The sequence below is a fragment of the Cynocephalus volans genome, chromosome 7 (genome assembly GCF_027409185.1).
Source record: "Cynocephalus volans isolate mCynVol1 chromosome 7, mCynVol1.pri, whole genome shotgun sequence".
Lineage (NCBI taxonomy): Eukaryota > Metazoa > Chordata > Mammalia > Dermoptera > Cynocephalidae > Cynocephalus > Cynocephalus volans.
In genome coordinates this window covers 84,558,184-84,572,074 of record NC_084466.1, presented here as the reverse complement: position 1 = coordinate 84,572,074, position 13,891 = coordinate 84,558,184, and the positions used below count along the sequence as shown (strand labels likewise).

The 13,891-nt window shown below is 40.4% G+C and overlaps 1 pseudogene; it reads right to left on the bottom strand.

Moving 5' to 3' along the window:
* Positions 1-305: 305 nt before the first annotated feature.
* Positions 306-8,741, bottom strand: LOC134381682 (interferon alpha/beta receptor 1-like; annotated as a pseudogene).
* Positions 8,742-13,891: the final 5,150 nt, after the last annotated feature.

Here is a 13,891-nt window from a genome sequence, read left to right as displayed (position 1 = left end):
TCGTTACATGGATTTCTGGAATAAAAGAATAAACCTGGTATTGTTATTAAAAAGTAATCATTAACCATCAGTCATCTATTAGCACAAAAATGCTGTGTAACCAGTAAGCATAAAACTTCAGAAGTATTTAATAATAAACATTTATTTTTCACCATTGAATATGTCAGCGGGGTGGTTCTGCTGATCTGGTCCAGACCCCACAGATCTCGGCTGGGCTCACTTGCTCTGTGACTGCCATCACTTGACAGGTCAGCTGGGGGCTGGCTGGCATAGGATGTCATCAGCTCAGACCACTCTTCTCTGTTTCACGTGGTCTCTAATCCTCCAGCAGATAACTGAGCACCCATGGCATGAGAGGGTGCAAAGGGTGACAGTGGTGGCATGCAAGGCCTCTTGAGGACTGGGCACAGAATGGGCACGTCGTTCACTTCTGCTGCATCCTGCTGGCTACAGGAAATCACAAAGCCACCCAGATTCTAAGGTGGGAAAATAGACTACCTCTTGATGGGAGGGACTCCAAAGTCACATTGCAAAGGCCATGAATACATGAAGGGGTAGAGAATTAGAGACTTCTGCAGTCAAGCTACCACATCAACATGCTTTTGTTATTAAAGTTTTATCAGTCAAATGTTGTAACTCGGACATTATGGGAAAGAAACTATAATTTCTCCACTGTCGGCTGGTAGATTTCTCCTTTAGTAATTACCTACATACTAATAAATAGAGCCCACTTTCAACTGTGATTGGTAGAAAAGCAGGTATTTGAGTAGCCCATTTTAAATACTCTACTTTTCTTTTGGGGGGAGCGAAAGGAAATTTATGGAATAGAATTTACAGGCGCCTCTGAGTTTGAAAGGTCCTGTTTATATATGTATAATCCCATTTAAGAAATAACTGTGATTTTTAGCATTGACTTCTATATTTTTTGGTGGAGGCAGTTTATTCTCAACTATGGTATTGGTACAATGCACTGGACTATAGAAACCAACTTTCCTCTGCAAACACAGTCTTGCTTTAACTTTTAAATAGTATGTAGTCTCTGGTGAGAGTTTATAAATTTTATCTCTGGCATAAACAGTTTCAGTCCTTTCTTCTACACTTGAAGAGTTTTTCCAGATAACTAAGCTGTATATAAAGCTCTCTCAAGCCCACATGATATTATCTTTTGTTCCAGGAGGAGAGATGTTTATTATTATTGCCTTATCTTTCGCTTTTAAATGTTCTTCTGGAGGACAAATGTGAGCTTTTAGAAATGGTATAAATGAGTCAACCTCATACCAGGAAGAAGTGTCATTTCCTTTTTCTGCTCTTACACGCAATTTAATTTTTTAATAAACATTCAGCTTGAGTGAGGAAAAGTTGCATTTGGAACTAGTGATATATTGACGCACAGGCAATTTTATCCAATTATCCATCCCAGGTATTTGATAATCTGCTGAAACGGTCACATTCCTGACAGGCTTGTTGCTCCTGCTCCACTTCGGGATAAAGTTGTCATCTATGATGCAGACCTCTCATTTACAGGAGATTTTGGACTTTTTACACCTGTAGCTGCAGGCAGCACTCGCGGTGCCCTGGTGACCAGCACCAGGGTCATCGCGCCCAGGAGGGCAAGCATTGCTCGCGAGCCACTGCCAGCCCCACCGGTCACATCTTCAGACACTGCAGCAGCCAAATATTCTGCTTTTCTTCCTTTTGTCTTTATTATGTCTGGATCAGAGATGGTTTATCATTGGCCTTGTCATAGGAAGATTTGGGAATTTTTCCTCCTTGGGAAATTTTAACTGGCAAGATTAACACGCTGATTTTGAAGCATTCATACAAAAATTGAAGAATTTCCAAGTAGTATTTTTTCTTAAGAGGATCATAGCTTAAATAAAATTTAAAAATAATAAATAAATACAGTTCTTAAATGTCACTTATTTAATGTTAAGCATGCTAGTACATCAAGACAATTCTGCAGAGTCTAGAATTTTTAATCTATGTCTTTATTTTTATGCCATGTATTATTGTTTAAATTTGCATGAACATTTGTTGAATCAAAAAAGGGTAAGTATGGGGCCCGGCCCTGTGGCTCACTCGGGAGAGTGCGGCGCTGAGAGCGCCGAGGCCGCAGGTTCAGATCCTGTATAGGGATAGCCGGTGCGCGCAGTGCAGGCGACACCAAGCCAAGGGTTACGATCCCCTTACCGGTCACATAAAAAAAAAAAAAAAGGGTAAGTATGTTAAAGCTAAGATGCTTTCTTTCTTTTTTTTTTTCTTTTGGCAGCTGGCCAGTATGGAGATCCAAACCTATAACCTTGGTGTAATAAGGCTGCTCTTTAACCTAACCGGCCAAACCCTAAAATGCTTTCTTCTACATAGAATTAAAGGCTTTCACACTCACCACGGTCTTACAGTAATACATATAGGGTCACGCTTCAACCAACTGATAGAATTCTAGCGTCTAAACACATAAAGGGGATTTTTTGCTCCAAGTTTCATGTAGAATGAAAGTGAATACTGTATTTCAATGTTAACAACAAGTCTAAATGTCACACCATGTTGTCGCACCATGTACTGTTGTTATAACCATTAGATACAATGGTAACCTATGCAAGCAGATGACCATTGATCACACACAAGTTCAGGGATGCCAGAAATATCCGGCAGGCAGGCTTCTGAGCTGAAGCCAAAGGCAAACGGCAGGACTTCAGCTGAAAATGTAGGCGAGAGCAGGCTTTGTGATCCCAACTGGTATTTAGAAGATGAAATGAGGTAATATATACAGAAAATGCATGACACACACACACAGTAAGTCTTTGATAAATGGCAGGTTTTTTTGTTTTGGGGTTGGTTTTTTTTTTACCATTTTTTTTCCTTTGGTCAGAATCAATTGTAATATTGCCTTGTATTTAGACCCCTAGTGAAATTTATCAACAAGGCTTCTTGAGGCAAAGCAGAGATGAGGTTAAGGACGTTGAATCCAGGTCCCTTGGAGACTTAAATTTAATGTTGTATAGAAGGCTGTCTCCATGCCGGTCACCTCAGTTATCCGAAACCTCCATGTTCCACTCTCTTGAGATACTCAATACCACAACATCATGACAATTATTTCACCTCTTTTAAGAGTATGTTGCAAATATGATTAAGCCCAGAACAGGCCAAAGTATATGGAACCTGTAGATGGAATCTGTAGAGTTATTTATGATGATATTTAAAAACCAAACGGATAGCTATTGATTTTGGATATAAAGTATATAGTCCATTCTAAGTCTAGAATGTATAATTTTGGCTAGGTAAATGTTTCTAGATATATTACCATTTGTATACCACAATAATTTATTACTTTAACATTTGTATTTCAAGTTAAAACTTAAACAGCATGGCTGCACGTGTTGAACACAAAGCATGTTGCTCATTCTTAATTCACTCATTCAGCGAGAAACTGTGTGTTCTATGAATGATACAAAGATAACTGGACTGGGTTCTTGCCTTTGAGGAGCCTAGATCTCAGCGGTGGTGACTCGGAGAAAGATTGCCTAACGTTTAAAGTAAAATCACGATAATCAGATGATTGTTACCTGTGCCTGACCCCTCAAACTTCATGCCCTCTTCCACCTCCCCTTCCTCCATCACCTGGCCATAAAACCTTTGGCTTCTCAGACTGACATTCTAGGTATGCAGAGAAAATATCACTTCAACTTGTGTCATCTTCTTTTTGACCTTGTAAATTGCTTTTTTCTATAAGCATAATACTTTTTCATTGGTATAATCTCAATGTCTTTCTTTTGTTTAAATCTAGTGACCTGGAGGCTCTCTGTTAGGGAATTGATTATAACAATCCGTGTGTTCAATCTAATGGTCTCATGGTGAACTTTGGGCCAGAAGATGGAGTGCAAGAGCCAAAGCTGGGAAGTTTATGGCTTCAATATATTTTTCTCTGTATTGAAAAGCCTGGAATTTTATTCTTCAGTTTACACTTAGAGCCCAAAGTTCAGCATCGTAATATGTATAAAGTTAGCCAAGCTGTAAGGAGTGGACTACCAAAATGTTTCAATAAGCATGTGATATAGATTTAATGATTTGTTGAAAATAGGGAAAAAGCATAAATCCATGACCAGTGCAAAGAGAATGGATTTGGGTTCTGTTCTTCTAAACAATGTACAACTAGTAATGTTGGTGCTTTTGTCTACATGTCTATATGACAGTCCCAAATGAGAACGAGCAGGGTTAATGCAATTTTATGAGTCACTGTGTGGACATAAAATAGATTACCAAAATGTTAACAACTGCTGAATCTGGCAAGGAGGTGTATAGGAGTTCTTTGTACTGTTCTTATTTTTGCAAGTTTTTCCCTAAGTTTGAAATTATTTGCAAGCAAAAAGTAAAAACAAACAAAAAAACAGATTTCCTAGTTTATTTTAGTCAGTCAGACATGGCATGATTTTATCACTTGGTAAAAACCAGAGCCCTTATATAGCCCTTAACCTATTTCTTAGGGGGAAAAAAATACAGTGACTGTTGAAGTTTGCTGAGCTCTACAGCTAATTGTGAAATTAAACACAATTGGCATTAATTGAAAGTGTGAAGATTTGATATGAGCAAATTATCAGAATCCCAAGTTTTCATTATCCTAGGAATCTTAGAATCTGCAGTGAGTTGGAGGCATGGCGAACAATGTCAAAATATGTCCTCAGGGAGGAGGCGCTCACTTACTGTGGCCCACTGGAAGGCCCAGGGGCTCTGTCCTTGGACTTCTCTGATCATCTTTAGGAAAGATTCCCAAGACAACCAAAACAGGACCCACCGTGATGAATAAGACAGCGGCGGGCGCTGTGCCATGTCACCGGTTAACCATTTCTTACTACTTGGAGTCTGAGTGAATCTGTCTCTTCCTATCAGGCAACATGTGGATTATATTTGCTCGAAAATTAAGCCGAGTGTGGCAACCCCATACAGATTCTGGAAATATGTGAATGGGTTCAAAAGGAAGCGGGGTGTGTGTTTTGCCTGTTTGGTGGTGGGTTTTTGTTCCTTGGCACCTATTCTCCGTCCTCTGCCATGGAGATATTGAATATTCAGGTGCTTCTGAAACAGTACACAGACGTTGGGAGTTCAGTTTGAAGAGCTGGGCCCGCCTCTCGGGTGGTTTCAGCGCTGGGTCTCACCACCAGTGCATTCAGTGCGGTTGGCAGCATTACTCCACGTGGAGAAAGACGGGCATCACCGCGCTCCCTAAATATGACCCCGTATGGGCCCCAGCACACTTACGTTCTCGTTCATTCCCTGTTCACTCGAACCGTTCAGTGGGTTTGACTCAGTCTGTACGTGCAAACTGCCTTCAGCTGGAAGTGACTCCGACGGCTCTCCAGCGGCAGGAGTCACAGGCTTCCCCAGATAGACTGGTCTCCAGGCAGCCCCGCAGCAAGTGACCCGTCCTCTCTTCACACTTTCAAGATATCATAAATGCCTGTTACTCCAGAGCTTTAATTAAAATACTATTGGAACCAGTTAGCAGATACATTTAGTAGAGGTAGCAATTTTGTCTCGATGACACATTTTTTATTTGTTTGAGGAAGTCAGGAAGTTTGATCGATGTCAAAAGAACAAGTGTGACCATATTTGCTGGTATTTTTTTTTTTTATTACAAGCCTAAAAATGTTATATTGTGTAGTAAGATTCAAGGAATACAGGAAGGAATCTCAAGAATTTAACTGGCTTTGGCTCTGTCCACTGGGACAGTTATATCCTAAGAATTCCCCTGTCACTCCAAAGCTAGAGGTTATGTAGTATGTTTTTAAGGAACACGGGGGTTGGGAGACTTCCTGACTCCTAGTCTAGTCATCTGCATTATGGCTTCTTATCTACACTGGTTAGAGAGTGCTCTTTAAATATCTCTTTCTGTAATTTAACTCCACTTCTTCTAGTCTGTGCTCTCTGTAGTGGGGGATAGGTGGATAAGGGCTCTCCTAAAATATTCCTTCACATCGTTAAAAATAGTTTTAAAGCAGCTTCCCCCCTTATTTTCATTATGCATAATAATAATCATTTTAAATCTTTGTATACTTTTCTGCTTTCCATTTTTCTAATATTTTCTTTTGGGTCTCATGTCTCCAAAATAAATTGACCCACTTCCAGGAATAAAATAACTACTAATATGTGTGCCTTATAAAATCAAACCATTGCACACCAAAAAGGAAATTGGGAATAGAAATTAAGAATGCCATTGATTTGTGTATTTTTTCTAAGACATCTCATCTCATTTGTGTAATGTTAGAAAATAGTTCATTCAAAATAAAAACTGGAAAAGGAATACTAGCAATACTTGTGTTAAAATTACTTGGATGACATTCTGCATCGGCTGGAAATTTCTTTTTAACTTAGGAAATTTTAGAAGAGTGGATGAATTTAAACCTTTTTTAAGCTTACTTAATATTGTAGTTATTAGAAGAGACACTGTAATGATGTCAAAGAATTCAACACAATACCTGGCACATAACGGAGGTCCCATAAATAGTAGTTACCAGCTGACTGAGCTTCAGTGTATTCAAGGATATTTTTTAAGAGAAAAACAAAAAACTTCTTTCTAATTAGGTAATGAAGGCTACTTAGTTGGAGACTCTCCAGGTAACTGCTATATTATGTAAGAATTTATATTATGAGGCAAGAAATATCCTGAATGCTGTAAAGCTGTGAAAGTGTCCAAAATACTTAACAAGTTACAGGGACAATAACATTTCCAGGGTATGGAACCTGTTAAACATATTCCTGCTCATTTGAATACTACACAATACAGAACATTCACCCTCTTATGCTTTCAATGAAGACTTGTTGAGAAAATGCAGATGTGAGTTGCTATGCAAGGACTCTTAAAACAAACATGAAGTTTAATTCAATTGTTTCCTGAGAGATTGACTTCTTGCAAAAGCCAAAGAAAATCTTTCACTAATCCAAAAGGTACAAAAATAAGGTTGCAACCATAAAACAGGGGAGGGCTTGGTTTGGAAAAGTTAACGTATCGGGACAGGGATAATTACGACCACTGTGAGTCTGCACTGGGAATTCCATCATTCTGTTCCTGCTCACATAAGCAGCACAATGGTTCTTTTATCTTTTTATGTTTTTACCAGGAGACTGGGGAGGCAGCTTTGATAATGGAAATTCCTATTTATATCAAATCTAAACACCCAGGATTAATGGGATTTTTTTTCCTATGACCTGGTCATATAAAAACAGTGATCTTAATTGCGAGAAATGTCAAGGAACCTATGATCCAGAAGTGCCTTCTGAATTATTTCAATAAAAAAATATCAAATTATATTCAAGCAATCTAATTTCTCAGCTTGGATATAAAACAACATAATTTCATACTACACACAATCTTAGACATTTCTCTTCTTGTTCTGCAGGGACCAACCTCACTCCACCCAGAGATTCTTCTCAGTTGTGGGAATCCCTGACAAATGTCGCCACATGCTTCTTAAACTCACCTTCCTGGTGACCACAAAGCTGGCATGATTTCTTGTCCCACCTCTAGCTCTCGGCAGAAGCCCTGGTGACAAGGTTCATATCAGCTGCTGGCGCTGGATAAGCCATGTCCCACCAATACCAGGCCCCAGGCAGCTGATGACCAAAGTGAAGACCACCAGTGGTGCAAGAGGAACTGTCTCCTGCCACCGTCGGAGCCGCTACCACCCCTGTGTGGGTGACTTCCATTTGCTTTCACGTGGTGATGTCTCGGAAGCAGCTTGTTCTTTCTCTGTATCTTCTTTCAGTGCCAGCCCCTCTCACCTTAAGCCTCGAGTGTAGGTCTGTGGGGTGGGGCTCTGGAGGGCTCTGTACCAGCAGCAGTTCCTTTCCCTCTGAAGCCGCTGTCCGAGGATTTCTTCCCAAGCATCAGGTTTTTTTTTTTTTTGTCTGTTCTTGTTTGTTTGTTTTACCCTGGACTTACCACATAGCTTATATCCAAGCTGCTATACTCAGAATGGCTTTAATGTTTAGATAAATTTATTGATTTCAAATTCCTTGAAATGAACAATAATAATCTAATTCAATACCAAGTATTTTTGTACCTGGTGTATAGTGCATGCTCAGTAAATATTTATTGAATGGATAATCAGAGCCTACTCTATGTCCAGCATTATGGGGACTCAAAGATGAACAAGATTTGGTTTCTGCCTTTAAGGACCTGGTCACCTAGAAGGAGACGAAGGAACAAAAGGAATCCCACAGAGACATGAATGAAATGTTCTGGGGCAGGCGGGCGGGAGAGGTTGAACCTGGATCTGTGCAGTATCCCACTCCTAGCAGCCAGGTAGCCGCTCCATTCCCTAATCACTTCCAGTCAGCACGTTTTTGCTGTCTCTTATTCTAGATCGAGATCTGGTTTTTTCGGCCTGTTTCTAGAGCGTAGCTCCTGTCACTTCAGGTCATCCCTGCACAGTCGGTAGATAGTGCTAAGGCCCAAGCTGCGTCACAGTGTAGGCCCACGGAGGAGGACTCCGCAGTTGTGTCTGACCACGTTCCCGACCTTAGTGGGTTAGAGAGAAGAAAGGGGAGCGGGGTCTGTTCGTCTGCTCTGGCTGCCGTAACAAAATGCAACAGTCTGGGTGACTTAAGCAACAGAAACTTGTTTCTCACGCTTCTGGCGGCTGGAAGTCGGAGATCAAGGTATCGGCACGTTTGGTTTCTCCCGGGCCTCTCCCCTTGGCTTGCAGGTGGCCGCCCTTGGCTGTGTCCTCACGTGGCCTTTCCTCCATGTGGGGGCATCCCTGGCGTCTCTTTGTGTGCCCAAATCTCCTTTTCTCATAAGGACACTAGTCCTATTGGATTAGGGACCCACTCTTATGACCTCATTTAACCTTAATCACCACTTTAGAAGGACTATCTCCAAATTAATTCACACTGGGGGCTAGGGCTTTAACATATGAATTTGGGGGAGACACAATTCAGTTCGTAACAGAGGGTTTGCAGCATTTCACGTAGGGGCTTGGAATTACGCTCCGAGGTATCTGCCTGTGTCTCACACTCCTTAACTGATTATCTTGCTATGCCACTCATCGTTAACAGAACAGAGCCTTTCAAAATCAGCACCTCTGCTTCAGAACTTCACGTGACATCACGGGCCAATAACTAGTCTCACGGCTGCAGGCTTTTATTTGTTGATTTTTTGTTCTTTTTTTATTGTGGTAAAATACACATAACATAAAATTTACCATTAGCGAGATTTAGCACACTCACAATGTGTGCAACCATCACCACAATCTAGTTCCAGAACATTTTCAACCCAAGTGGAAACCCTGTACCCATTAGGCAGTCACTTGCTCTTCTGTCCTCCCCCCAGCCCTTGGCAACCGCTAATCTGCTTTCCGTCTCAGTAAGTTTGCCAACTCTGGACATCTCACATAAATGGGATCATACAGTATGTGCCTTCTGCATCTGGCTTCTTTCACTCACACAGTGTTTTCAAGATTCATCCACGTCGTAGCATGTATTTGAGCTTCATTCCTTTTTATGGCTGAATAATATTCCAACTGTATGGATATAACACATTTTGTTTATCCATTCGTCAGTTGTCAAGACGTTTTAGTTGTTTCCACCCCTCAGCTATTGCAAAGAGTGCTACTATGAACATTTATGTAGAAGTTTTTCTATGGACATATGTTTTCAACTCTTCGCGATATATATCTAGGAGTGGAATTGCAGGGTCACATGGTACCTCCATGTCTAACTTTTTGAGGGACCATCAAACTGTTTTGCACAGTAGCTGACCCATTTTAAATTCCCACCAGCAATGTTTGAGGGTTCCAATTTCTCCACATCCTCACCAACACTATCTTCTATAATAACAATAATAATAATAATAATTATTATTATTATTATTATTGTCATTATTATTATTATATAATAACTACTGTAATTATAATTATTATATCCTAATGGGAGTAAAGTGGCATCTTGCAGTTTTGATTTGCATTTCCCTAATGACTAATGATATTGAAGATGTTTTTCACATGCTTGTGACCTTTTGTATAACTTCTTTAAGAAGTGTCTGTTCAAGCTATTTTTTTATTGGCTTGTTTTTGTTTTTGAATTGTAAGAGTTCTTATATCCTGGATACTAGACTCTTATTATATATATATATATGATTTACAAATATTTGCACATGTGGATTTTGTTTATGCTACTCTTTTAGATAGGTGGGCATTATTGGAAGAAGCCCTGGATAATTTTTAACTACATATCTCTAAAAAGAAAATATAACAATAGCAAATATCAAAATTAACATAAAAAGAGGCTTAGTAAAATAATAGGGAAAGTAATGGGGATGAGGGAGAACTATGTCAAATGTTTAAAGTGAATGCTAGGGTCAGCTCAGTTGGTTAGAGCGTGATAACATCAAGGTCCAGGGTTCGATACCTGTATAGGCCAGCCACAAATGAACAAGTAAAGTTAATGGTAGATGAGAAGAAATAGAATTTAAATATAAAAATTACTTTTCTGGAAGTCAGTATGTTAATTACAAGAAAAAATAAGGATGAAAGATGAAACATTTTAAAGCAACGAGAAAGAATATTTTTTCAAAAATTTATGACCAGTTTTATTTTCAGATGAGGTTAGGTAACCACGAGATAAAATTTAAAGAAATGTAAATTAACATATTTGTTTGGGCTTAAGGTCTCATTTGGTAATACAAACACTTTAACTTAGAAGAACCTTTTGGTAAACCAAAAGTGAATTTTCAATACTACTCCTATTTCTGTAAGAGGAGGGGAAAAAAAGAATGAGCCTACGGAGAGCCATTCTCCCTAAACAGACTGCTGACAGGTAAGCAGATGGCGAGAACCTTCTGCTCTTGCTGAAACTTGCAGAAAAACACTGTAGATCTTGCAGCTCTTAGAACTGCCAGCCAAATGAAATATGATTACCTCCATATGATTTCTATCAATTCCAGTCAGCAAAGTTATAAGTAATCATTTCTTTAGTTTTATGAATTTCCACATGTACTAGTGAAGATATATCAGAAGTTTGTTTCTAAATCAATTGTACTTTATTCGTATATATAGGCATGTAGTGAAAGGCAAAATAACCTGAAAAAATAGCTTTGCAGTTAATGTCTTTAGAATTCAATTTTTTAAAGGGGGGGTGGGCACTCTTTCATATATGTTTAAATATATATTTTGGCAGACGGCCTGACATTTAGTTTTGATTATAATAAATTATTATTACTACTACCTATGTGTTATGATTACCAGTTATAGTCTCTCGGAAGAGAATAGTAAAATAGTTTAGACTGTTAAGAATGATGAGGGAATTTCTTTTTATTTTTAATAGAACTAACAAGACCATCTTAACATCTCCTAGTAGCACATCCTGTAGAGCAGATCACTAAATACTTTACAAATTATAATATTTCAGTATAACATACTAGATACACACACAAAAAAATAAAAACAGGAAAAGACAGAGCGACGTGAAGCACCTTTGAGCACTGAAGACTCTACCACGACGCAGAGTAACTAGGAAACAGGCCCGTCCTTCACTTATAAGGAGTAAAGGAAACACAGTAAAAGAGAGAAGGAATTTGCTCAAAGCTCCCACTTCCTAGTTCACCAGTTGAAGACGAAATCGTAGGCTGTTTGGGAAAAACATTGTGTTTTAACGGTGGCACTCTCGGTTCACTGAATCAATCCCAATATGAAACGTTCAACAAATCCTTCATTAATAAACTCTGACAATTGTGGGTGTTTTGGAGAGGAGGATAAATGGACAGTGGGAGGAGGGCACAGTATAGGTACTGTCTGAAGTAAGTACAATTCTCCTGCATTCATTTTTTTTCAAAAGAGAAAAATTTAAAGTATTAAACCTCTGAACACCACCCAAATCAATTTATGCTGTCATAAGAAAATAATACCTGAGCATCTAGTGCCTGGGGCATAGCTCACAGCTAATCCTGGGCTGCTGGTAGCACAGCCTGTGGTGACCAGCAGCGTGTCGGGGTGCTTTGGAGGCAGGTGGAACTGGTGCGGTCCAGGCAAACTGACCCTGTCTGTATGGATCAGGAAGTTATCCTCACCAGTAAACTGAGGATAGTAATTACATCTTCTTTAAGGGTTGTGAGGATTAAATGAGACTATGCATGTGAAACTCTCGGCACAGTGCCTGGCACACAGAAGGCCCTCAGTAAATGTTAGCTAATAGTAATCTCCCAATAAAATGACTCAGTCTGAAAAACTGATTTTTCCCTTGGCTGCTTCTGGTCTAATTTTAAGTGCCATTCCTCTGATGATTTTTCTGACCTCACTCTCCACCCTAATCGTAGATTAAGTGCTTAAATTGACCCTGCACATCACTGGTCAGAGCTTTTATCATACTTGCATTATTTTTGTTTATTCAATTTTTTTCTGTCCAATTTGTGTTTTACCCAGAGACTTTAGGCTTTGCTTGAGGAAAATGACCATGACGTCTGGCTTCTTGGTGAATCCTCAGTACCTGACACGGACCATAGCAGATTATAAGCACTCAGCATGTATTTGTTGAATGAATAATTCATTGATCTAGAAATTTTAACTCATTAACTTAAGAAAACTTGAGGAATGGTGGGTTTAAAATACATAATTTATGTAGCTAAAAATAACAAAGAATCTGCAAAGAAATAAAGTGCCGTACTTGAAGAGAGGTTTAGTAAAGAGAATAAGGTGTTTGTTGGGGAGGGTGAAGTAGGGTCGGGTTTTCTTCTTTGATTTGACTTTGCCTGGGCGAGTGGAAGAATAATCAGTGATATCTGAGTCTTCCCAAGAACCAGGCAGACACGAGTGCCCCAAATACAATTGCCTTGTGTTCTACAGTTGTGGACTTGGAAGGGACCTTAGCAGTCCTCACCTCCTGTGGTCCGCTTTTTTTTTTTTTTTTTTTTAGAATTATTTTCTTGTTTTTTTTCCAAGCTAACATTCTCAAATTCCAAATCTACTCCATAGAATATAAAAAGTAAGCACAGCAGCACTCTTTTCAGTAATGCAACTTATGCTCCACTTCCTAGATGAAGAAACTGAGACCAGCAAAACGCAGAGACTCCTTGTGGTCGGGCCGGGTCTAGAATTCGGGTCTATTGACCCCAGGCCGTGTGGGAAGGGGCACTAGTTCCTTTAAAAGTAATCACCGCTGCTCTAATAGCATCAGCACCTGTTGTTTCAGCTCCCGCAAGAGAGAGGCTATTCATTTCTCCTTCATCAAAGCTGAATTTCTGGTCTGTCTGAACCTTGTTTTCTTCCTGACTGCAGCTGTCTAAACCACTAAGGCCAAATGTTGGACGGAGGCACCTTTCTGCTGGAATCCGATACACCGCCACACTCAAATATAGAAAGAAAGAAGGGACACACAAATCATCCAGGGGCCAGACTTGGGATGTTTCTGCTGAGCTGTCTTCATTCCATCTTGCGGTGGGAGCCTGCGGCCCACCGGAGCAGCCCGGCCGTGCGCACGCTGCCGCAGACATCCGAAGTCTTCCCCGCTGGGCCCGGGACCAGCCGTGGCCGGGACATCAGCTGCTGGAAGCCGAGGGAGACCGTTCATCTGAGAGGCGACATCATTCTCTGTACAATGGAGAGTATAGTCCTTTGGAGAACCAATCCGAATACTGAAAGATTCGGCTTGCTTAGTCAAAGGTCCTCCTTAAGCAACTTTAGTTTGCTTCCAGTGCTGTTGTAATCGTGTTGGCAAGGCCTGGATTGCTCCAGTTACGCTTTCTCTGGCGCCTATTTCGCGGGCAGCAGCTGCCCACCGCCACACCTTTCCCCTCCGTCCTGCCGCAGCGGGAAGGGCTCCCCGGAGTCTGGGGCGCCGGGGGCGGAGGGAAGCCGCGCAGCACGCATGCGCACCGGAGCACCGCCCGCCCCATAAGAGCGCAGCG